The 23993-nt window shown below is 37.2% G+C and overlaps 1 pseudogene; it reads right to left on the bottom strand.

Annotated features, from left to right (window-relative positions):
- Positions 1-76: 76 nt before the first annotated feature.
- LOC129053296 (centriole and centriolar satellite protein OFD1-like) lies at positions 77-23573 on the bottom strand (annotated as a pseudogene).
- Between the last annotated feature and the right edge of the window lie 420 nt (positions 23574-23993).

Genomic DNA, 23993 nt, shown 5'->3' with positions numbered 1-23993 from the left:
GCAAAGGCAGGAGAATTGCTTGAACCTAGGGGGTGGACATATGGTTTAAGAGATGTATGTTTTCATTTTTATTCTCTTCCAATTTTTCTTCTTTTAGTAGTAAATAGTCACTCATCTCTTGAACATTTTCATTCAGCATATATTTGTTTTGTTATTGCTAAAGACTGCTTTGACAGACATTAAGTCAACCTGAAATTTAAAAAGGAAATTTTACAATTGAATGATGACTTCATAGTGCTGCAAAAGTAAAAGCTTGCAGGCTCCTTTAGGCATAATGTCACAATTTAACTAAGGTCACTAAACAGATGCCTGAATCTCTGCAAAAATGGCCAAACTGCAGTAACAGAAATTGTCTTCTGCCCTAAAATTGGGGCAGAGGAAGTTTTATGGACCACATCGCATGAAGCAGGTCCTTCTAAGATTATCACCCCATTTTTCAGAAGCAGCGAAGTACCTAACAACAATCACTCATAACAGCAATATACCTTTGTTTTAAATATGAAAAGGTAAGGTAAAAATGGCCAGGCATGGTGGGTCCCGCCTGTAACTCCAGCACTTTGGGAAGCCAAGATGAGAGGATTGCTTGAACTCAGAAGTTACAGAACACCATGTACAACATGGAAAAACCCCATCTCTACTAAAAATACAGCAGGGCACTACTGCAGCTCAGACATGTAATCTCAGCAGACTGTGAGACCATGATGGGTAGATCACTTGAGGTCAAAAATTTGAGACCCGCCTAGCCAACATGTTGAAACCCCATCTCTACTAAAACAACAAATATTAGTTGGGCATGGCAGCAGGTGTCTGTAATACCAACTACCCAGGAGGCTGAAGCAAGAGAATCATCTGAACCCCAAGGCAGTGGTTGCAGTGAGCCCAGTTCACATCATTACACTCAAGCTTGGGTAACAGACTGAGACTCCATCTTAAAAAATAAAAAAGAAAGAAAGTAAAAAAAGAAATACATCATTTGCTTGGTGTGGTGGGGCATGGCTATAATCCCAGCTTTTTGGGAGGTGAAGACACAAGAATTACTTATGCCTGGGAGGTGATGATTGCAGTGAGCTGAGATCACACCAGTGCACTCTAGGCTGAATGACAGAATGAGACTGAGTCTCAAAAACCAAAGAACAAACAAAAATAACATTTTGCGTAGTGCTTTTCTTTTCTTAGCATACTATATCTCATATTTGCATATGAAGGCCTACAAAGTTCTCATGTAAGTTGAACTTGCAAAATAAACTTTATATTTAAAATGTTTTAAGTGCCTAAAGTTCCAGCTTCTTCTTCAGACAGCAAGCACAAGAATAAACAGAAAACTAAGGAACCAATGGGGTGTGATAAATGCAATGCATTTCGTTTTAATCTGTGAGATAACACTGTAATGACAGACATTTTTAGCTGCTGCTGATGGAAAGAGAGAAAAAGGTTGATGTAGTAACAGACCGATGATAATATTGGCCACCTGCTATGAACTAGGATCACTGAATTCCCTCAACAACCCTATAGTGCGGAAAATATCCTACAGTTTACAGCTGAGGAATATGCAGTCAAAGGACCTGCCCAAAGGCACACAAGAAATTAGATGCACAAATAGGATGCAAGAAGGACTCTAAGAATCAAAGCACTATCTACACTTTCCTATATGGTGTTGATTGAAGTTAAGAACTATTGAATTAACTTTAGTCATCCCCTTCTTCGCCATAGAAATGGCAGTTTAAACATCAAGAGGAAGACTTTGGATAAATTATGTATGACTAGAATTTTATATATTGTCTAAAATCTATTTCAAAAAATATGCTGAACAATGACCTCAAGTTCTTACATAAAATTTACAGATTCATTGAGTTCCTCCTTTTTGAATTAGTAACTGTGTTCTCCTCTTGCAAGTAAACAGGTTTTCCTGAAAGAAAGAGCCCTTTAAACACCATAATGTTTTCCTAGTGAATACCAAAGCTATTTAATATCTATGGCCAGTATGTCAGACCTAATGACCATTATTTTATATTGTGAAATAGCCTGTGTAGGGGACAAAACTTTCACAGGCGAGTAAGAAATAAGCCCTGTTACCTAACAGGTGATGTGAAGCTATAACTGTCATCTATGTGTTGAAATTCCACAATCTACACATGCTAATCAGAGAGATTTTAACTTCCTTGAAGTTGAAGATCTATTTGTTACTATATTGCAAAAGATAATATAGTTACTGTATTGTAGGTATTATTGTGTCATTTTCATTGTATTTAACTTGAATCTATGTAGATGTATTATCAAAGCATAATTTGTTACATAGATGATGGTACTAATGTATAAAAGAAGTGTAAGTCTCCACAAGATAGTAATAAAAGGGGAAGCCACACACTGGGTGTCTGGACAACATCAAATAACCACCCTTGGTATACTCCCAACAGTCTAATTGAAAAGTCCACCAAAACGTCACCTCTCATTACAGGCAATTTCCTAGGATTATATTGAAATATAAAATATCTGAAGACTGAGAAATCACTCACCTTCCAGTCTCAAGGGCAATATATACAAGATTTCAGGAGGTTATATATACAGTAAAAATATTATAAATAAAGAAATACATTAGAAGCCAACAAAATAAGAAGCTATGTCACAGGAGACAGAGAAGTTAAAATTTTTCTAAGTGAAAAAGAATGTATCTCAAGGGTAAAAGTAATAGGTATCAGAGGCAATAAGTTGCTGCCAACTTCTTGATAATTACAGATTTATCAAAATATATTCAAATAAAGTTTAATAAAATATACAGAAAAAAATCACTGGCCTTTCTGATTATATAAAATATTAAAGATAATTCTTTCTCAAAAGTGAGTGAAAACAATTTTTTTAAATTTTTACATAATTAAAATTACAAAAAAAATGAACTATTGAAGAGACAATGAAGTGTAGTGTATTTTTTTTTTAGAATATAAAGCAGACCCAAACTGGGAAGCTAATAACCTGTATCACAACTGAAAACTACAGCTTCTTACCCCATCCAAACATTACTTTTATTCTTCCTTTTATCTTCAATCAGTCCATTAGTTCTAATGATGCGGTCATCCGTTAGTTCAAGTTGATACCTGAGAATCAGAATGATTAAATATAAGTTTCTGAGTTATCTTTCCAGAAAGATGAACATCAATATATGAGCTTATCTATGGTACAAGTGCACCTGAGGGCACTGAACACGACATTGTGTGAACATCAAAGTCCCTCAGTAGTAAAGCCAGGGACATGAATGTCAAACATAAAATGTCCAGTAAAATCCTGCCTTGATATTGTAAAGCATAATCATACAAAATGGAGGGTTGTGTTGTCATCAGGTTACTGAAAGCATCACTTCCCAGTTGGTGTCAACTGACCTGAAAAGTGAGGAAGAAAATTAAAGTTACACAGCACACAACAGACTCAATCCCAAATGATAATTAGCCACTTTCAACCCACCTGTACTATCTGCCCACCTGTACTATCTGCCCAGCCCAAACAAACGTAAGGAATTTTGTGCCCAGGGACCAAGCACAGTCCGGGGAAGCAGGTGCTAAGAGCATTATATCTGAATGAGCGATACCCAAAGGCACATTTTCACAGTTTTACTCTTCTTTTCCTGCTTTTATAAGCTGTCTTTTGATTCCAAAAGGATGAAGAAACACTCCTGTTGTGACCAGTCCCCAGACTCCAACTCTTGCCAAAGTCATACGAGAATTCCAAATGCCAGAAAGACACCACGCAGGCCATGGAAGCTGTCACAATGATACCAAATAGTTCACTAGCTCCACAACTCTATAAAATTAACAAACATACTTTAATACATGTATTCCTAAAAATTCAGTAACTACAGAAACTTCGTTAGCTATTTTAACATAGAAACCGACAAAAAAATTGGGTAAAATACATCATTTTCACATGTAAAAAATAAAGTTTCTCATGGTTAGTAGTAACATGTACCAGAGGCAATAAGCTGCTGCCAACTTCTTGACAACTACAGATTTATCAAAATATATTGAGAATATATTGGGAATTCAGAATCTATAAAAAAAACTATTCTATTTTTAAAAAATATAACTTGTTTATAGAATAACCTCAAGAAACCTTTGCAAGTTCTGTGTAATGGAGTATCAATGATCAATTATGAGGAAGGCAATAAAAAGAGGCCAATAAATTGCCCAGAACACTTGAGTTGAGTCATTTCCTCCTGACACATTAACAGCAAATATTAACTGAGCATGTTTTATGTGTAAGATGCTTTTGAATGCACTGAAAATTTACCACATGAACATAGTGTCTTAGCACAGGGGTATTACTTACTGATACACAAGGTCAAAGTAAAGAAAAGACAAAGTAACCATACTTGTGCATGTTTCCCTTTCCCTATCAATTACATAGTTAATTTTAGCTCTTTTCTTTTGATTCTGGCTTTGCAGAATCATCAAGGAATACAAGGCACATGTTCACTGACAAACAGTCAGACCACTAAGTTTAATTTATACATTGTTAGATATCCCCATCTTTGTGGCAGTATGAGTGGGGTAGAGGAAAAGCAATGATAATTCAAACTTTACAGCTTATCAACTATGCAACCTGAGCAAGTCACAACATAGCGTGAAATTTAAAGCAAATCACAACCCTCGATACATGTTTGAGAAGCCATGAGTAAGAACAACAGAGGATGTGCTTTTCTATACCTTATCTTTTAAAAACGACCCTAACTCAAATGCAGGAAAGTATTGGCTATTGATAAACACATGTATTTTTTCAAACACTAAAGTTTGCATAAGATGTTAATCAGAGACTACTTCCGTAGCTTTTGTTATGTTTCTACCAAAGAAATTTAAACATATTACTTCCACAAATGTGCCAAGCAATTACTTAAGAAGTTTGTTCTTCAGCTTTCAGTCATAGGTCCCCTCAAGACACTTTGTATTCTGTTCCCATCTCCTAAATCCTCAGTCATGCTTTTATGTTTTTCTTCCTGGAGTTTCTGGGTTCTGAAATCAGTAAAATACATAAAGTAAATAAACTATAAAAGCTGAGTTAACAAATTTAGGAAAAACATCACATGACATGTTTTTAGTTCAACCAACTAAAACTGCTACATGACAGTTACTACTGGGAAGTAGAAGAAAACAGCCAAAAGTCCTCAGTGTATTTTATGAACTGACCTAGTTACAGTGTGTTGAAACTAGCAGAAGCAGGGGGCTGTGACATATGAGTGAGAAGAGTGGGAGGGTCTCTTACTGAGGGGAGTGGGAGAGTCTCAAGGAAGAAGTGGTTTCTCATAGAAGATAATTAACACTTAAACAATAGTTAAAGGTGATAAATGGTCCAAATCAATGCTGGGATGAAAGAATGATACTATTAGTTACAAAGTAATAAAACTGCACTTATGGGCTGGGAGCTGTGTGGCTCATGCCTGTAATCCCAGCACTTTGGGAGGCCAAGGCAGGTGGATCACCTAATGATAGGAGTTCAAGAACAGCCTGGACAACAGGGTGAAACCCCATCTTTACTAAAAATACAAAATTAGCCAGGCACGTTGTCACATGCCTATAATCCCAGCTACTCAAGAGACTGAGGAAGGAGAATCGCTTGAACTCGGGAGGCAGATTTCGCAGTGAAGTGAGATTGCACCATTGCACTCAGCAACAATACCAAATCTCCATCTCGAAAAAAAAGTGTACTTATGTATCTGAATCTTTTATAATGCTGTTTGTAACTCTGGAATTTAATTAATAATCTCATAGATATTTAAGGTACAATATTTGTTTTTCTTGCTTAATAATCTATCAGCTTTAGCTAAGTTTGGTGGCCTTCAACTATAATTCTAGCTTTGCAGAATGCTGAGGCAAGAGAATCACTTGAGCCCAAGAGTATCAGACCAGCCTGGACAACATAGCAAGACTCTGTCTCTTAAAACCAAAACAACACCACCACCACCACCACCAACAACAAAACTTACAAAGAAAACAAACAGAAAAAAACCAAACAAACAACAATTGATTGAATACTCATCAAGTTCCCAAAGAGAGGGCAACAGATAGATGGGTCATTCAGGGCTTTTAAGTGCTTAAGAATAAAATGATCTTCATAGTGAGACTTCAAATCACCAATTGTACCAATTCCCAAGCCAGGGAGGTGGATTCACAGTGATGAGATCCAGCCATCCTGAGAAGCACTGCAAAACACTGACTAGTCTAAGAACAGCTGAAGGCTCCAGGTATCAGCTCCCTCTGCTGGTTATCTGGAAAGCCATGAAGAGGTAAACTACATTGAATTTAGTACATATGCTGAAAGAATAGAAAAGAAGTAGAGTAAATGAGGGTAAAAAAAGTGACACGCTCTCTCTGCCCAAATGTTGTTTCTCTTTTTTTTCTCTCTCTCGATTAATTTACCTTTTCATTATTGCCAAAATGAGAGTAAGGTACACAGCTAGCTGAAATAAAAAAATCAAACCTATAGAAGTGAGAAAACAACATTAAATAAAATGGAGACTAATTCTTTAATGAGCTAAAATTCCTAAAGTATCTATGGATGTCATTTAACAGCACATTCCCAATGGAAAAGAAGGCTTCTTGTGCAAAATATAGACGAGTGAGCTTGCTGTCAATCCCAGGTAATATATGAAGGATGAAACATTTGTGAGCACTTAGAAAAAGTGAATAGCATTGAGAAATAGTTTCATCCAATACAAGTCAAGTCAAACCACTATACTTCCTTTTTTTTGCACACAGAGCTGGTAAAAGCCGCAGGCCTAGATATTTGAAATCCAGGTCTAATACATAAACACAAAAAACTATCAAACCTGGAGGACTGAAGTTAATTTTAAAACATATGACCTGTTCAAGTATTAACAGCTTCTCCAAATTTTCTGTTTGATGTTACTGCAGCCTGGTGATAGCATCTAATTCTGCCTGTCATCTTAATGTTCAATATTTCAAAAGCACAGCCGTAGTGTTTGTTTCTCTTAATGTGTAACTTCTAATGCTGTGTGATATCACCTTTATAAAAAAGAATTCCACCTGGCAATAAACATTAGAACACTTGCACATATATTTAGTAATTCTTTTTAATCTCTTCATTCTGAATGTCCAAAATAATCATGCATACATACAATCCAAAATCTTCAACTCTCTGTTTCAGCTCTGCTTTTCCTTCTCTTAGCAAATCCATATCTTTTAGTAAAAGAAGGCTTTGAGCATGAATTTTCTTCTTTCAGTCAGTAAAACGCATTAATTTTGGCTGGCTGTGGTGGCTCATGCTTGTAATCTCGGCATTTTGGGAGGCTGAGGCAGGTAGGTCACAACATCAGGAGTTTAAAATCAGCCTGGCCCAGATGGTAAAACCCCATCTCTACTAAAAATACAAAACTTAGCTGGGTATGGTGGTGGGTGCCTGTAATCCCAGCTACTCAAGAGGTTGAGGAAGGGAATTGCTTCAACTTGACAGGCGGAATTTGCAGTGAGCCGAGATTATGCCACCACACTCCACTGGGTGACAGAGCAAGATCTGTCTCAAAACAAAAGGCATTAAGTTTTAGGCAGCAAGTTAATGAAAACATAACAAATTTAAATAAATATAGTGCTTCCTAAATTCCAAAAACCAATGTACAGAAATTGAGAATAACAATTTTACCTTCAAATTATTCCAACTCAGCTGGGCATGCTGATTCACTCCTGTAATCCTAGCCCTTTGCGAGGCCAAAACAGGCTGATCACCTGAGGTCAAAATTTGAGACTAGCCTGGCCAATATCGTGAAACCACACCTCTACGGAAATTCCAAAAATTAACTGGGTACAGTGGTGGGCACCTCTAATCCCAGCTACTTGGGAGGCTGAAACAGAAGAATCACTTGAAACTGGGAGGAAGAGGTTGCAGTGGCCACAGTAGTGCCATTGCACTCCAGCCTGGGCAAAAGATTAAAACTACTTCTCAAAACAAAACAAAACAAAAATCCACTTCAGTGTATTCCTCAACTATCTATTCCAGCTGCATAAATATTTACTCTCTCAATTTCTGTTAAACTACATTTCCATATATTTTAACACCCCTTGTGTAATTTATGCTACTTAATTAACATCTTGCAATCCCTTGTGTAATTTTTTGGGGGGACTGGATTCTGCTCTGTTGCCCAGGTTTGGGTCCAGTGTTGTGATCTCGGATAACTGCAACCTCTACCTCCCAGACACGGATCCTCCTATCTCAGCCTTCTAGGTAGCTGAGACTACAAACACGCACCACCAAGTTCAGCTAATTTTTTTGTAGGGATGGTGTTGTGCCATGCTGCCCAGGCTGGTGTTCAAATGAGATCACCGCTGGTACCGCTGGGTACCATTTCTACCGCTGGGCTCAAAGGAGATCACCATCTCAGCCCCTCAAAGTGCTAAAACTACAGGCATGAGCCACCATGCCTGGCCACCTTAACTAAAATTTGGTAAGTTTTTCAAGGAAAAAAATAAATAAAATATACATTTAGAAATAAAACTCCAAAAGAATAAAATCCCCATCATTTTTTGTGGTGGTGCTTTCTGAGTGTTTTAGTTCATGAGTCATTGTGACTCAGGTTAGCAAGCTCATATGAACTTGTAAATGAATGAGCCAACCTTCCACTTATGTCTTCACAGAGCAAAAATTTACTAAATACATATCATATATCAAGCAGCATACTGGTAACCGGATATAAAGATGTAGACAGATACAGTCCTCCTCTCTGAAGACCTCACAGTATAGTCAGGGAGAAGCAATCAAACTAAGATAGGATAATTTTATAACTGAGGTAAATTATGACTGCATGTAGGAATGAGACATAAATGAGTTGCTCAGTGGGAGTCAGAGAAGGCATCACAACAGTGACATCCAAGCTGGGCCTTGAATGACACTATGGTTTTATCAAGGAGAGAAGGAGATTGATATTCCAGGTGAGGAAACACAGTCAAGTTGGGTTTTATGAGAATGACAATCTTCCTCAAAGCCTTCAGATACTCACATTTGAATAAACAGAATTCTAGTCAGTCATCTATCTTGAAGATGAAGTTATTAGTCTAAACACAATGTAATCATCTCAAAGATCTATGCATCCAACATTCAATTTTATAGCTGAAGAAAGCCCTATTTCCAGAAATGCTATAGAAAATTTTAGAGTGGGTGCCCTTAGCATTAAACAGCTATGTCTCACTGAGAAGCTCCAAGGAAGAGTGGGCACTAGGGGGAATCTTTCCTACTTTTAACATCTAGCAGCAACTGTTTTAGATGTATGTTTGAAATACTGCTGTAAATACTGTCACGTCTAAGGCACACACTTAGAAAAGGAATAAGATATCTTAAAGGAGAAGCCAACATAAACTCCCTGTAACTCCTCATCCTCTTCAAATCCTTTGCAGTTATTTTCCCAGTGATGAGATCAAATGGCCACATGGATGACCCTTGGGGCCCTGGTGACTCCTTCGCCCCAGGGATCTTTACCCTTGCACATTTTCATGTCTCCATCCAATGGCAGCATACTGCCTTTGATTTCCTTTCTCCACCTGAAACCTCACTCTGCAAATCTGCACTCCTGGACGATCTTTATTCTTCCACCTACCAGTCTCTCCAGATCTAGTTCTTGATCACTGAGACTACCGCTCAAACCTCCCTTTCCCCCTAGGTTACCAGCCACTTGCCCTCTTCTCTGCTTACTTTTACTACACAGAATCTCCAACTGAACAAGCTGCATTTCTCAAGGAAAATGAATTATGCTCTGCAAAGCTCCACTTCCTGCGCATCTCCATCTTTCCACCCTCACTGAAAGGGGCAGCAGAAAGAGACCCTTAAAATTCCTCCCCAGAGGTAGAACAGAAAACTCACCTACAAACATGTGGTTTTGTCTCTCTCAATTCCAGGTTACCCAAACTACAACTGGGCCATCAGTACAGGTAATCAGTGCACTCTCCTTTAAAGAGCTGTTCTTACCTTATCCATATGAGCTACTCTGTACCTCCAAGTTGCTTCTGAAATCCTTAATCTATCTCCTTAATTTGCCTGAGAAGATGAAGCTTTTTTATAGCTGAAGCAAGCCCTATTTCCAGAAATGCTATAGAAAATTTTAGAGTGAGTGGAACTATGTTTCTCATAATTCCAACTTGACTGGTCACCTCTTCAATTCTTGTCTCTCCACCAGCCTCAAAGGGCACAAATTTGTGTATCCTTCTCAAGGTCCATCGTTCTTTTTATTTATTTATTTATTTTTTGCACTCTTGGCCAAAGTCCCTACTGCTCTTCAGGGGCCTTGTTCCATCAATTGAAACATCTCATTCCTGGATCTTGAGTAAATCCAGTAACAGCTGTAGAAAATAGCCACCCAGTAAAAATTTTTCTAAATACCACCTCTTGGTGCTTTTGATTTCTTTCAAGGATACTCTTTTCTCAAAGAATGAAGGCTTCAGATTCTGCTTGACAAGCTTTCTCGAAATAACTTCAGAACATAGCTAATTCCTTCTCATACTCTTATCACTTCCATGAAGAATTCAATTGCAAATTTATTACAAAAAATAAAAGCGCCAGTCATTATACTATAAGAACAGTAACAGATTCTCCCTTTACAGCTAGCCTCCACACTAATGCTCTGTCCAAATGTATTATATTTATTTAATCTATAGTTTTATATCATTTACTGTATTTGTAGAACTCAATCCAAAGTCATAAACAAATCTCATCAGAAAAAAATGATATGCACAACACTGAAGCACTCCATTTTTTATTAAAAGTTCCAAGTATTTTTTAACATACCTAAGATTAAATCTTTAGGTGACAAACAAGAACATGACTCTTGTTAACTGCAACAAGATACAGATTACCTTTTGACACATTTCTGCCAGAAGTTGGTTTTCTATTTCCCTCTTATATTCATTTAGCTTTGTTTCTAAAGACTCAAACTTTATATGCTGAGAATAAGCATCTGCCAATTGATCATTAATAAGCTGAAGGTTGTCAGCTATTAAAAAGTAACACATAAAATTAGGACACAGAAGTATGCTTAGGTATGTAAGAGGCCAGATTTCTGGTTCAAAAGTAAAGAGTATACTTAGGGGAAAGCATATGTGTCATCAATTTACTTTGAAATACAAAAAAAAAGTAAGATAGATGAATAGATGGACAGATAAAAATGATGAAGCATATATAACACAAATGTAATAGTGAAATTTAGGTGAGAGGTATGTAAGTGTTGACTAGAATTGTTTCAAGTTTTCTGTATATTGAAAACGCTCAGGCATTTACCAACATCCACCACACCCAGCTAATTTATTTATTTATTTATTTATTTAGTCATTTATTTTGTAGAGACAGGGTCTTCCTGTGTTGCCTGCCCAGGCTGATCTCAAACTCATGGCCTCAAGTGATCCTCCTGCCTGGGCTGGGATCGCAAGAATGAGCAGCTTTGCCTGGTAATAGCTTTTAAGAATAAATCTTCGAAAAGTCCTTTCCAAGCATGATACAAAACCTGGAAGCAATAAGGAGAAATATTCATCAATCTCACTACATAAAATTTAAAAATTTACATATGGCATAAAATAAAGAAAAATAATATACTCAAAAAATAGTTGCAATAATATGGAGGCATAAGCAGAACTAAAGTTATGAAATTGTCATATCGTTAAAGAGCTCTTACAAATCAGTTAAAACAAAAGAAAACAAAATGGAAAAATGTGGAAAAAAATGGACAGATTGCAGAAAAAATAACATGTCAAACAAAGATAAGCAAGATTATCAGATGTTGAGTAAACATGAACAAAATCATAAACGCAAATTAATAAAGCAAAGAAACCATTATTTTCCCTATAACACCATTAAGATTAAACTTTTGATAATGCTAGTGTTGGGAATGGAGTGGAAGTATAGCTGTGCTCATTCACTTGGGAGAGGAATGTGTCAGTGCTTATATATATTCAAAATGCAAGTGTCTTTTAATCTACTCATTCCAATTCTATGAATTCACACAGCTGTACTTTTATAAGCACACACAGCGTGCACACTGCATATTGGTTGCCTCTATTGGAAAAAAGCATACAATAAGACAACTAAATCTCCATTAATAGGGGGTTAAATATTTACTTTAAAAATAATTAGTCTCAATATACTGCTACAGATAGATATATTGGTTGATAGAAAAAGCAAATTGCCAAAATGATCTATAATATAATTTTATTTGATTATGTGTTTTAATTAGAAATACATAGAGTTTTAAACTCAGACAATTCTACAAAAATAACCAAGAAACAAAATTATTAAAATTCTAATTATCAGTGGAGAGTCAGATTAGACATGGGCACAAATTGCTAGTTTGCTTTCACTTTATATCCTTCCGAATAATCTGAAACTTTGTTTTAAACGAGAAGCATGAATTATTTTTGAAATTTTTGGTTTCTTGAAACTAAAACCATTAGTCAGCTCAGCACCTTATCCCCATCCCTATCCTCTTCAGTGAGGGCATTACAGTTAGATTGTTTTGACAAAGTCTGCATTCTATCCAGGGATCAGCAGACCAACAACGGCAAACATTAATGTTTATTCTTGGTGATGTAAAGCTTTATGGGTTTGACACTGGGTCTTTTCATTCTCTTAACAGTGTCTTCCACAGAGATGTTTTAATTTCAATTAAGTCTAACTTATCTATATTTTTCTTTTATATATCTTGCTTTTGGTGTTATATCACATCATGAAATTCAGGATCACATAGACTTTCTCTTGTTTTTATTTGGAAATTTTATAGTTTTGCAATTTACATTTAGATCTATGGTTCATTTTCATGCACATGAATATTCAATTGTTTCAGAGCCACATATCCAAAAGACTATCTTTCCTCTATTGAATTGCCTTTGCACCATTGTTAAAAAAAATAATTGACAATATTTGTGTGAATCTATTTCTGGATTCTCTGTGTCTGTTCCCATTGATGTATGTGTCTATTCTTTTGCCAATTATAGATAAGAATTTTAACTTTCAGAAAGCAAAGCGTCAATGTCCAAATTTTCTTTCTTCATCGAAATTTTGTGCATTTCATTGTCTGCGTATCTTTGGCTGCCAAATGAAATATTAAGATTGGGAAGAACGGGTGACTAGAATCTAGGAGGAAAGTACTGTTAGTATTCAACAGCTTAGCATCCCCTGAGGGTAGATATACTAAAATAGGATAAGATCACAGGTCTCTGACTCAGGGGGCAGAAAACCGTTAAATACAATATATCTTCCTATAAGTTTTCTGTTGTTTAATTAGAAGCCATCACTCTTTAAAATAATTTTAATTTACCAGAAGTTATTTTATTGTTAGCTAAAGGTTCTATCCAAATTTTGGCACTAGTATGACTAGCACTACTCATCATTTTTCTGACTCCCAGAAATTTTACTGGGATGCTAGGTAAAGCTGGTAAGGGTTGTCACCCAGATATCTTTCTGAAGGAGATGCATTTAAAGAGACTCTGTAAAGATGGAAAAACTATTTTTAAAGATAATGTAATATAGTAAATGTATCGATTCTTTCATGTTGGGGGGCTCAGTCAGTCTGGTGGGAAAAAATATTAAACATAGTTAGAGTAATAGCCACAAACCATCTTGGAAGGCCAGAGAGTTTGCATAACCTCAGTAATAGATATGGTTGAAAGTGACTTTCTTTACCTTTAGTTAAATAAATTAAAGTACTGACAAAGGAATGTGGGGAAGTTATCTAGCTAGCTTGTTTACTCATGTGGTCTGAAGACTAACCTTTGAGGTACCATGGGTGCTTAAGTGCTTAGGGAAGTCCACAATGTCAATTTTGCCCCAGTGATGTTGACTCAAGTCTTTGTCAATTAATCTTTACTGATAAGTGTGAGTTTCATTTGCTGGTCAGGGCCACAGTTGCCACTGTTCACAAAACTCTACTGGAGTCTGTAAGTGGCTCGGACACTCAGCTTCAGCTGGACTGGCAAAGCAGAATATGTATGTTTCAGTGTACTTTATTCATCCGTTGTGGGTTCAGGGGTCTGCAAGGGACAGACCCCCAAATTTGGTGCCACAGCGTGAGAAGTGTTACCACAGTTCCTCCTTCCTTCCTTCCTTCCTTCCTTTCTCTCTCTCTCTTCTTCTTCTTCTTTCTTTCCTTGGTGGGGAGTAAAATGGCACCTAGCTAGGTTACCCAGGCTGGAGTGCAGTCATGTGATCTGAGCTCACTGCAAACTTCCCCTCCTGGGTTGAAGTGATTATCTTGCCTCAGCCTCCAGAGTAGCTGGGATAAAAGGCACTTGCCACCATGCCTCACAAATTTTTGAATTTTTAGTAGAGATAGGGTTTCCCTGTGTTTACCATGCTGATTTCTAACTCCAGACCTTCAGTGATCCTCCTGCTTCTGCCTCCCAAAGTCCTGAGATTACAAGCATGAGGCAGTTGTCCTGGCCCACAGATTGTTCTGTAATATCTCCTTTTCTTTTGAAGTAAAAATTAAGCAATAGATACTACCTATATACCTTAGAATCATGTTGTTCATTTTGGTAGTCACTAAGCACATGTAGCTAATTAAATGTAAACTAAAAATTGAGTTATTCAGTTACACTAGCTACCATTCAGTTGCTCAATAGCCGCATGAGACTAGCAGCTACCACATTAAAAAGTATAGATAAAGACATTTCCACCATCACAAAGAGTTACAGTGGATGGTGCTTATATATAACAAAAGTTATATTACACATTACTAAACACATATTTTCTTCTTTAATGACATATTAACACATTTAATACTCTATCAATTGTACTTGAGAGGCATACCTAGTATACAAAGACACTTGGCCTAAAAGTCAGCTTTTTGAAGATTTTTTTTTTTTTTAGAAATATTCCCAACAGTAGATATTTTTACAAACAGTATCTTTCAGTGTGTCTGTAGGGCCATTGATACTGTGTGAAGTTTTCTTATTTGACTATCTGAAAGTTATTACAAAAATGAAAATATGGGAATAATGACCTACAGAACAGGTGAACTATTGTTTAAAAAAGTAAGATATGGTCAGCAAGGAAAAACATGTAATTTAAATCTAATTAAATTTCTTACTGTTCTCCCTCAAAATTAGCTTTATTATTTTATAAGGAAAAGTACATAGAAAAATCTTGCTATAGCTTACAAATATGTAGGCTCCTATATTTTTGATTTTCTTTATCAAATCCTGAGACCTGTTAAAAGAAAATATTTTACCTTTATAAAGCTATTCAGTTATAATTAACAAACCGAAGCAGAATATATAAACTAAGTAATCATACCAGTGATTTCTAGAAACTGGAAGTAGGCTGAATTTTATTGAGTGCAATCAATCCTGCATAGTAAATACCTTAAGAAAATAAAAGGTTACTAATTAGACATAGTTTTATGGCAGTGTTTAAATGATACATTATAATATATTTATGAATAAGAGATTAAGAAACTTCCTTCAGAAAAAATAAGATTACAACTATGCTAACAAAGCAAAATACAAGCTCTTTCTTACACTGTTAGATAAATTACAAAAACATTGAGTTAAAATAATAAAATATCTTTCTTGATCATGTAATTAATCTCTAAGTGTTTTACATCAAATGTTATTCAATTACAATTTTTTAAAAGTAGTGTTTAAAAATGTAAATAAGCTAAATTTTCACTGTCCTTGCAATCATGACTACAGTGCACTTAAAATTCTGTTAAACAGACATTTTGGGCAAGTATTTATATATATTTCTGCTATAGTATATATGAATAATTATGTCTACTCTAAGAACACGAATATGTTTTCAACTGAATTTCCTTTAAAGAAAATATTTTACATTGGTATTTTATGTTAGTAGAAACCATTAAGTTGTTTGAGTGGGATTAATTCCTATTGTAAGAATTATACAATTGCTAAGTACACAATAAGTAGGAGTATATAATTATTAGAAAGTTAGAGAAAGATACATCAAAAAAGAATTCCAGACAAGGTACAGTGTCTCATAGTTGTAATTACAGCACTTGGGCAGACTAAGAGGGCAGATGACATGAGCTCAGGATTGAAAACAACACTGCCCACCAAGAGTAACCCAGACTCTATAAAAAAAAAAAAAAATCAGCAGAATGTGGTGGTGTGTGCCAGTAATCTCAGCTGCTTGAAAGGTTGCAGTTAGCATAATTGCTTGAACCCAGGAGGGGCAGATGTTTCAGTAAGCTGAGATTATGCCAATGCCCTTCAGACTTGGTAACAGAGTGAGACCCTACTTCTAAAAAATAAATATGTAAATAAATACATTCATAAGGCCGATAAGTAAAATTTGGTTGTGTATGAAGAAACTCAGCGTATTTAAAATTTGAATTCAAATACTGCACTAAGGCTACGCATTGTGGCTCACATATGTAATCTCAGCATTTTGGAGGCTGAGGCAAATGGATCACTTGAGATGTGGAGTTCGAGACAAACCTGGCCAACACAGTGAAACCCCGCCTCTACTAGAAATACAAAAATTAGCCAGGTTCTTGGGCAAGCACCTGTAATCCCAGATACTTTGGACGCTGAGGCTGGAGAATCGCTGGAACCCAGGAGGTGAAGTTTGCAGCCCGGAATCATGACACTGCACTCCAGGATGAGCAACAGAGTAATACTCCATATCAAATAAAATAATTATAATACTAAGCTTCTTGTGTCCTTAAAACTTTGGAATATGAAACTCTTAGATAACTATAGACAACCTAAAGAAAGTAAAAGCATATACACACCACCAAGAGTGAAATTTAATGTAAACTATAGACTTTGGCAATAATGACTTGTCCCGGAAGGTTTATCAATTCTAGCAAATGTACCACTTTGATGAACGATGTTGACAGTGGGAAAGACGGTGCATGTGTAGGAGCAGTGGGTGTATAGGAATTCTTTGTACTTCTCCATCAACCTAGCCGTGAACTAAAACCTGCATTAAAAAACAGTCTACACACACACACACACACACGCACATTCACAGGGAAAGTTTGCTTCATCTACCTTTAAAATAATAAACTGGGACAAATGTTTAACCATAATGGTGAAGAAATATAGTTAAAATAATTAGAAATGTACTAAAAAATAAAATGACAGTCACTTTATTATTTGGAAACTTTAAAGATTTTTAAGGATTACATCACTTAAGTTATTTGATTCAACTCTCCACAGTCTGGTTCCTCATCTGTAACACACGAAACATCTGTTGTGTGTCTATCACAGTGCCAAATTCAGAGCAGACATTCAACAGATTGGCAGAGTCTTATCAAACAACATGGAAAATAGATAAATCAATTTGAGCTCTTAAACATTTAGAGATTGTAGATCGCAATTTTACAAAAGACTAAATGTGATACCAATAAATTAATTTCAAATTTAGTAATCACTTGTTACATAACAAATGTATTGTGTGCAGGTACAATGGAAATTCAAAGAGAAACGAGAAGTGGACCTAGTATAAAAGCAATTGTCTATAATGCAGCATGTTACAGTCAGCTGAAAAAAAAACTGTTAATAAAAAGTTCAAAAACAGAAAAGGAAATACATTATCTTTTCTTTTGCTAACAAATTTCTGGAAAGAAAACAGAAAGTGAAGACTCATAGCCATATCTTTGTTAGTGATCAGCCACTAAAGAGTTAGGGGTTCCTAGTAACAGGGAGTTCCCTTGCACTGAAATGGACTGAGGGTGCAATTCTTCATTCAATACAGGGTGCATCAACTCATGAATTAGGTGGTTTTGAATTTGTGTCTTGCAAGGGAGGAAGAAAGAAAGAAAAGAAAACAATTAAGGAAGGAAGGAAGGAATGAAGGATAGAAGAAGGAATTAAGGGAGGGAGGGAGAAAGGGAGGAAAGGAGAAAGGAAGAAAGGAAGGAAGAAATGAAAGAAGGAAGGAAGGAAGTCAAACAAGGTAAAATAATTTCAGTAGGATTGTCTCAGTAGAGATATACACAGATGTGTTACATTCATTGGAAAACTTCCTTTTATTTCCATAATGTTTCTAGATCCATAGCCAGAAGTTAGGAATCTTCCCCTACACAAGTCTTACCCCATGACACAAGAAGGTCAGTGTGTTCTACAAAAATGTTTCTTTCCTCAGCTTCCAAGTGAAATTGGTGATTAGCCAGACCCATTTGCAGACTCTTAACTTCACTTCCCTAGAAGTCCATTTCAGCAGCTTATGCTTGGGATATGAAGTATAGGAAAAAATTCTGCCAGTTCATCGCACCTCTGTGGACTGTTGCAAAATATAACCAAAATATTTAACAACAAGGGACTGCTATGTATGTCACAAAAATATCCAAAGATAAGACTGTTGCCACTAAAAATGAGGATTTCAAGAAACTTTTAAGGAAACAGAGAAATGCTCACACCATATAACTTAAATTTAAAAAGGATATATGCACAGGATATATCTACACATTTTAAATGTAAAATATGCTTATGAAATGCATATTGCAGTGAAAACACATTGAGCTAATCCTATTCCTAGCTGTTAATCCAAATATAAAGTATACTAACAAATATTTGCTGCTCAAATGAAATATTCAGGCATATCAATATAGTTTAAAGATGAAAGTGTTAATTTCCCGATTAGACTATTAAAACAGAACACTAGTTTTTTTCTATATGTCGCCAATGTCCCACATCAAAACGCATTACAAACCCACTTGTTAGTTTAGGAAACTGTAGGCCAGATTTATAAAAGAGGCCTATTCTTACTAAAATGTGTTCATTATATAAATGCTTTCTGCTCCTATCTTATTGGCAGCTCAATTAATTATTTGAACATTCTCCTTTAAGTTGACTCAAATGCAACATTTTCTCAATGGTTTCAAAGAGACTGTAATATTTCAGGGCAGAGTTTTGAAACCCAAACATTGGATGAATATAAATGTGAACTACCTATTACAGGTTAGACTTCTAAAACTTATGGAACAGATAAACCTAAATCCGATAGTTTGAGTGTGCCCAGTACACCCACATTCATCAACGTTTGGTGTAGCTTTTTGCGCAGCTCATCTTGACTCAACAGACATGGGGAGCAAGTTGGATTAGAAGACAAAATGGTTACAGATTACTTCGGGGGTAGAGGGGAGGTGAACGACTGAAAAACAACGTGAGATTACAGCCGTCACATCGCATCCTGCTCCTCTTGGGGACCTACTTAGTACAGTCTTCTTGGTCTGAAGATACATGGCACATGCATTGGTTGCCTAGCACCGGCCAGAATCTCCACCCACATCTCGAGGGAGCACATCCAGGGTATCCAAAAATCTGCCCCCGGGGAACTCGGCTGAAGCAGCGGGGTGCCGGTCTTCACAGCGGGACTGAGATTGCCTTTCCCTCCTTGGCCTGTCGCTTCAGGTAGAGGATGGAGTGAGTCGAAACACGCATTTTGGATCCCTGTGGGACTTCACTGGCCCTGCCTGACGGCGCAGGTTGGTGCTGTATCTCCACTCCTCCCTCGGGTAGCCCAATCAGATCTACCACGCCCTGACCGGCTCATCCATTCACTGAGAACTTCCAGCTGCAAGTTTCTGCCCTCTTGGGGTCTTTGCTTTGGTGGTTAACAGTCAAATATTCAATTGACCCAGGGTTTCTTAATGGAGCCACTGTTGCCTTTTGGAGCCAGCAGATTCTTTGTTTTGGGAGGCTGTCGTGTGCTTTGTAGATTTAGCTGTATCCTTGGTCTCTATTTTGTCAATAGTATCTTCTCTTCCAAGCGAGACAACCAAAAGGGTCCCCAGACATTGCCGGATTACCTCTTGGAAGCAAGATGGCTCAGGGTCGAGACCCACGAGCTAAATGTTTTTCAGTAGCCACCATTGTGTATTGTGAGGAAAGGCGAGCCTGACCTCATGATGCTTACATGTAATTAAAAAGAAAAGGAGCCAACCCTCTCAGAAGCAATAATGAACATGTTACAGCCAGATAATTGAGCAAGAGCTCAGATATATATATATATATATATACTCATATATATGTATATATATAAATAAGTAAAGTAATAAAAAGTAATAAAGTAATAAATAAAGTAATAAAAGTAATAAAATAAAGTAATAAAAAACAAACAAACAAAAAAAAACAAAAATCCAGGACCTTCTGGGGTCAGTAAGGAATCTACCCTGAGTCCAGAGTTGTATGTTGGGAATATAAGCCTGAAAAGGTATCTAAGTCCTGTGAGGATAAAATTTGATCAGTTTCAGCTTTGTACACAGCAATGAAGAAGTGTAAAACGAATTTTCATGACTGGCTGTGAGAAACTTAAAGTCTTTAAGAGGCAGTATGAGTGACAGGACTTCTTAGGAAGTGGAGAACCTGTAGGTTTTTGGTGGAAATAATTGAGGAGGAGAGACTTAGTTGGATTTTAAAAAATAGGTAGGGGTTGCGGGCAGTATCAGGGAGAACATTCCAGGCAAGACAAGAGAAATAATAGTAGCTCTGAAGTGGATACAGACAAAGTGGATTTCGGGAAGAAAAAAAAAAATAAACGACTAAACTCTAGTGGAGGTGGAACAATAGGGCTGAGAAAAGACATGACCCAATGTGGGAGTCTGCTTTGAATACCAGTACATGTTCCTGTAGTTGAGACGCATCCAGGCTTTAGAATGGGATAATGAAATGATGAAAGCAGTGTTCTAAAAATAGGTTGATAGCTTTTAAATGTTGTTAGGTAGTATCACCAGTCCACTGTATAAAAAGTAATAATAATCTGCCAGGCATGGTGGCTCATGCCTGTAATCCCAGCACTTTGGGAGGCCGAGGCTCAAGGATCACCTGAGGTCAGGAGTTCCAGACAAGCCTGGCTAACATGGTGAAACCTGGTTTTCACTAACAACACAAAAAATTAGCGAGGTGTGGTGGCGTACATCTGTAATCCAAGCTCTCTGGGAGTCTGAAGCTGAAGAATCACTTGATCTGGGAAAGCGCAGGTTGCAGTTAGTGAGATCGTGCCATTGCACTCTAGCATGGGCAAGAACAGCAAACAAGCAAATAAAAAGATTGTGTCTGAAGACCCCACTCCCACTTTTGATCACACGGTTGAATATATGAATACAATTAGATAAAATGTTCTTCAAAAACTAGCATAACTTCTCCCAAAGGTGAGATAATTGCTTATAATATTAATAGAAAAATGTCACATTAGAGACCTATCAACAGTGTTCAAACTGCCCCTCCTTATTCCAATAGACATGTACCATGACAGATCAGTGACCCCAGGTCTATGGGATGACTGAAAACACTGCTGTTGGCAGGAATGAACAGTTTTTCCAGAAGCTCTTCTATAGAGTCTCTACAGAGGCCAGCTACAAAAAGGGATGTGTTTGGAACGAGAGTCCGTGAGTTTTATTGTGCATTTTCCTGCAAATTAAACTAAGGGCAGGGACTTCCAAGTTCATTAAGCATCCTCTCACTCTGACACTGGTGGTGTTCTAGCCACCCATTAGATTGTAGTTTTCAGTGACTTCAAATGAGCAGCCCTGGGCTTGACCTATGTGATGGTTTGGAATAAGTCTGTCGAGTTCAGCCTCATGTAGGCACTGCACATCCCGAAATCCATAGGAGACAAGGATAATTGATCACAGCATTCTTTCCTACATTCTTTTCTACACAGCATTCTTCCCCTTTTCTTTCCACACTTAGTCTCAGAAAATTTCTCAGCCCCAGTTCATGGCAGTCAATACCAGTTGATTAGATTTCACTCATGAGAGGAAACTCATTTGGCAACCTTTTCCATTAGACAGCTTATTGTATTTAAAGATAGTACTATGCCAAACCCTGTTCCCCTTCCACCCCAAAAAGTTCCTCTCAGCACCATTTAAACATCCTCAGTTCCTTCAGTTGCTTTTGTCTTCTTTCCAGAGCTTTCCCTAGCATAAGTCTTGCCCTCCCCTCACCTATAACACACACAGGTCAGAGTTATGGATTAATTTACAATAGATTTCCAGAAATGAGTTTCTTCCACAAAGATGATATGATTCCCAGAACTCACTATCTTCCCCTAAGAGGGCATGAACATTCTCCCCGATCTTGCTCTTAATACCAGCTAGAACTGCATTAGCTTTTTGACCAAACTCTCAGACTTTTACATCTTACAGAGCTTGCAGTAAGTTAACACTTTACTTGATGTAGGTGAACTCTTCTTAATCTAGGTTTCCCTTGTCCTATGGTTGTACAGTTGATTTCTAATCCAAAGTACAGGGCTTTCTTTCCTATTCGCTTAACTTCTATCTTGTTAATTTCACCCAACTTCCTTAGCCACAGAGATCATTTTGAATCCTAACTTCTGCCTTCTAATGAATTCTAATAAATAAACCCTTGGTGTTATTTTTGAATGTGATAAGTTGTCTTCATTCAAGTTATTGATTTAATTGCTGAGGTAGACTAAGTTACGATCAACCTCAAAGCCTGATTATATATATATGTGTGTTTGTGTGTGTGTGTGTGTGTGTGTGTGTGTGTGTTTGTGTCATACTTCCACTCACTGGAGGCCTTTTAGCCTTTTGATTCTAGACTCACTGACATCTGGTCCCATGCTCATGTTGATTAGTAGTTAGTGTATGTAGACTCCTTAAATTTAAGGTATTGAGAGATCTCGTCATATCACCAAGTTGATTTCTTTAGACTTCTCCCTGTCAAAGACCAGGTTGCCCTACCTATCAGAGACAGCTGTTGTTTCCATCACAAATAAGGATCCTGGCTCTCTCTCAGCCAACAAGCCCAGTTTCTTGTTATGCAGGATTTCCTCATAGGTAACTTAAAAAACTCCAGTAACTTCTCACAAAGTTGCTGTCGACGATCTGAACATAAACTTCATCATGGAGCCTCTGAAACCCCTGAGACATCGGCATGGGAAGTTTCAGAAGGCTCCTTGCACTGTTGAGTCTACTTAGCACTGAAATCTTGCCATGTCTGTCATTCTTGCATTTCAATATTGTCTATGCTGCAGGCCGTGCCACTACCCTCCAGTACCATTCTGCAAGCATTGAACACTTGCTGAGTACCAATTTCTGTATTAGTGGTGGGGATACACAGTGGAGAGGAACCACCCCTTTCTCACACTCTCATTTCCATATTGCTGCAGATATCTTCACCTTGATGCCTCATTGCCTCTATGCAACAACTTATCTACAGTGCTTTGAAATGCATGCCCCTGGCAGATGAACTCCCTTTGTCCCCAGTCTCTTAAGAGAATGTGCCTTCTACTCATTTGCTGACACTTCCTGGAGTTTCCTTCCTTTTCTCTCATATCTGCAGGTTTTTCTGGCTTTGGCTTATGTTAGTTTCCTACTGCCACTGTAACAAATTATTAAAAATTTAGTGATTTAATAGAAGATAAGTGTATCATCTTACACTTCTGTAGCATAAGAGTGCAACACAGGTACTTGTTGGGCTACAATCTAAGTGTGCACAGGACTGTGTTCCTCTTGGATGCTCTAGAGGAGAATTTGTTTCCTTGCACTTTCTAGCTTCTACGGGCCTCCTGTATTCCTTAGCTATAGCCCCATCCTCTGTTTTCAAAGCCATCAACATCACATTGTTTTTCCATTCTTCTGTGACTTCCCCCTGACTTTCCTCTTTTGCTTTCATCTTCTACATTTAAGGCCATTTTAATGGCATTGATCAAGCTGGATGATCCTGGGCAATCTTCCTATCTGAAGGTCAACTGATGAGCCACTTTAATTTATCTTTGCCATGAACCCTAACGTACTCACAGGTTTTGCAGATTGGGATCAGGGCATCTTAGAAGAGAGGCCACATACTGTTTGTTCCCCTCAGCTAGACATTTGGAAACTATCCCAGGTTCTCTTTTTGCCCTCAATTTCCCAATGTAATCTATCATCTAATTCTGAGTAGCCACCTCCTCAGGGTCTCTGGGACAAATGTTCCTTGGAGATTCTTCAAAGGCCCCTATTTAAAGCAATAAAAAAATCAAGCAGACCATGAATACACACTAATACCAATGCAGATATGTCGGTCATGACAGTTGCTTTATTTGCATTATATATT

Source organism: Pongo abelii, chromosome Y, assembly GCF_028885655.2.
Source record: "Pongo abelii isolate AG06213 chromosome Y, NHGRI_mPonAbe1-v2.0_pri, whole genome shotgun sequence".
NCBI classification, from domain to species: Eukaryota; Metazoa; Chordata; class Mammalia; order Primates; family Hominidae; genus Pongo; species Pongo abelii.
Note: the sequence above shows the minus strand (reverse complement) of the source record. Positions and strands in the feature narration are given on the sequence as shown.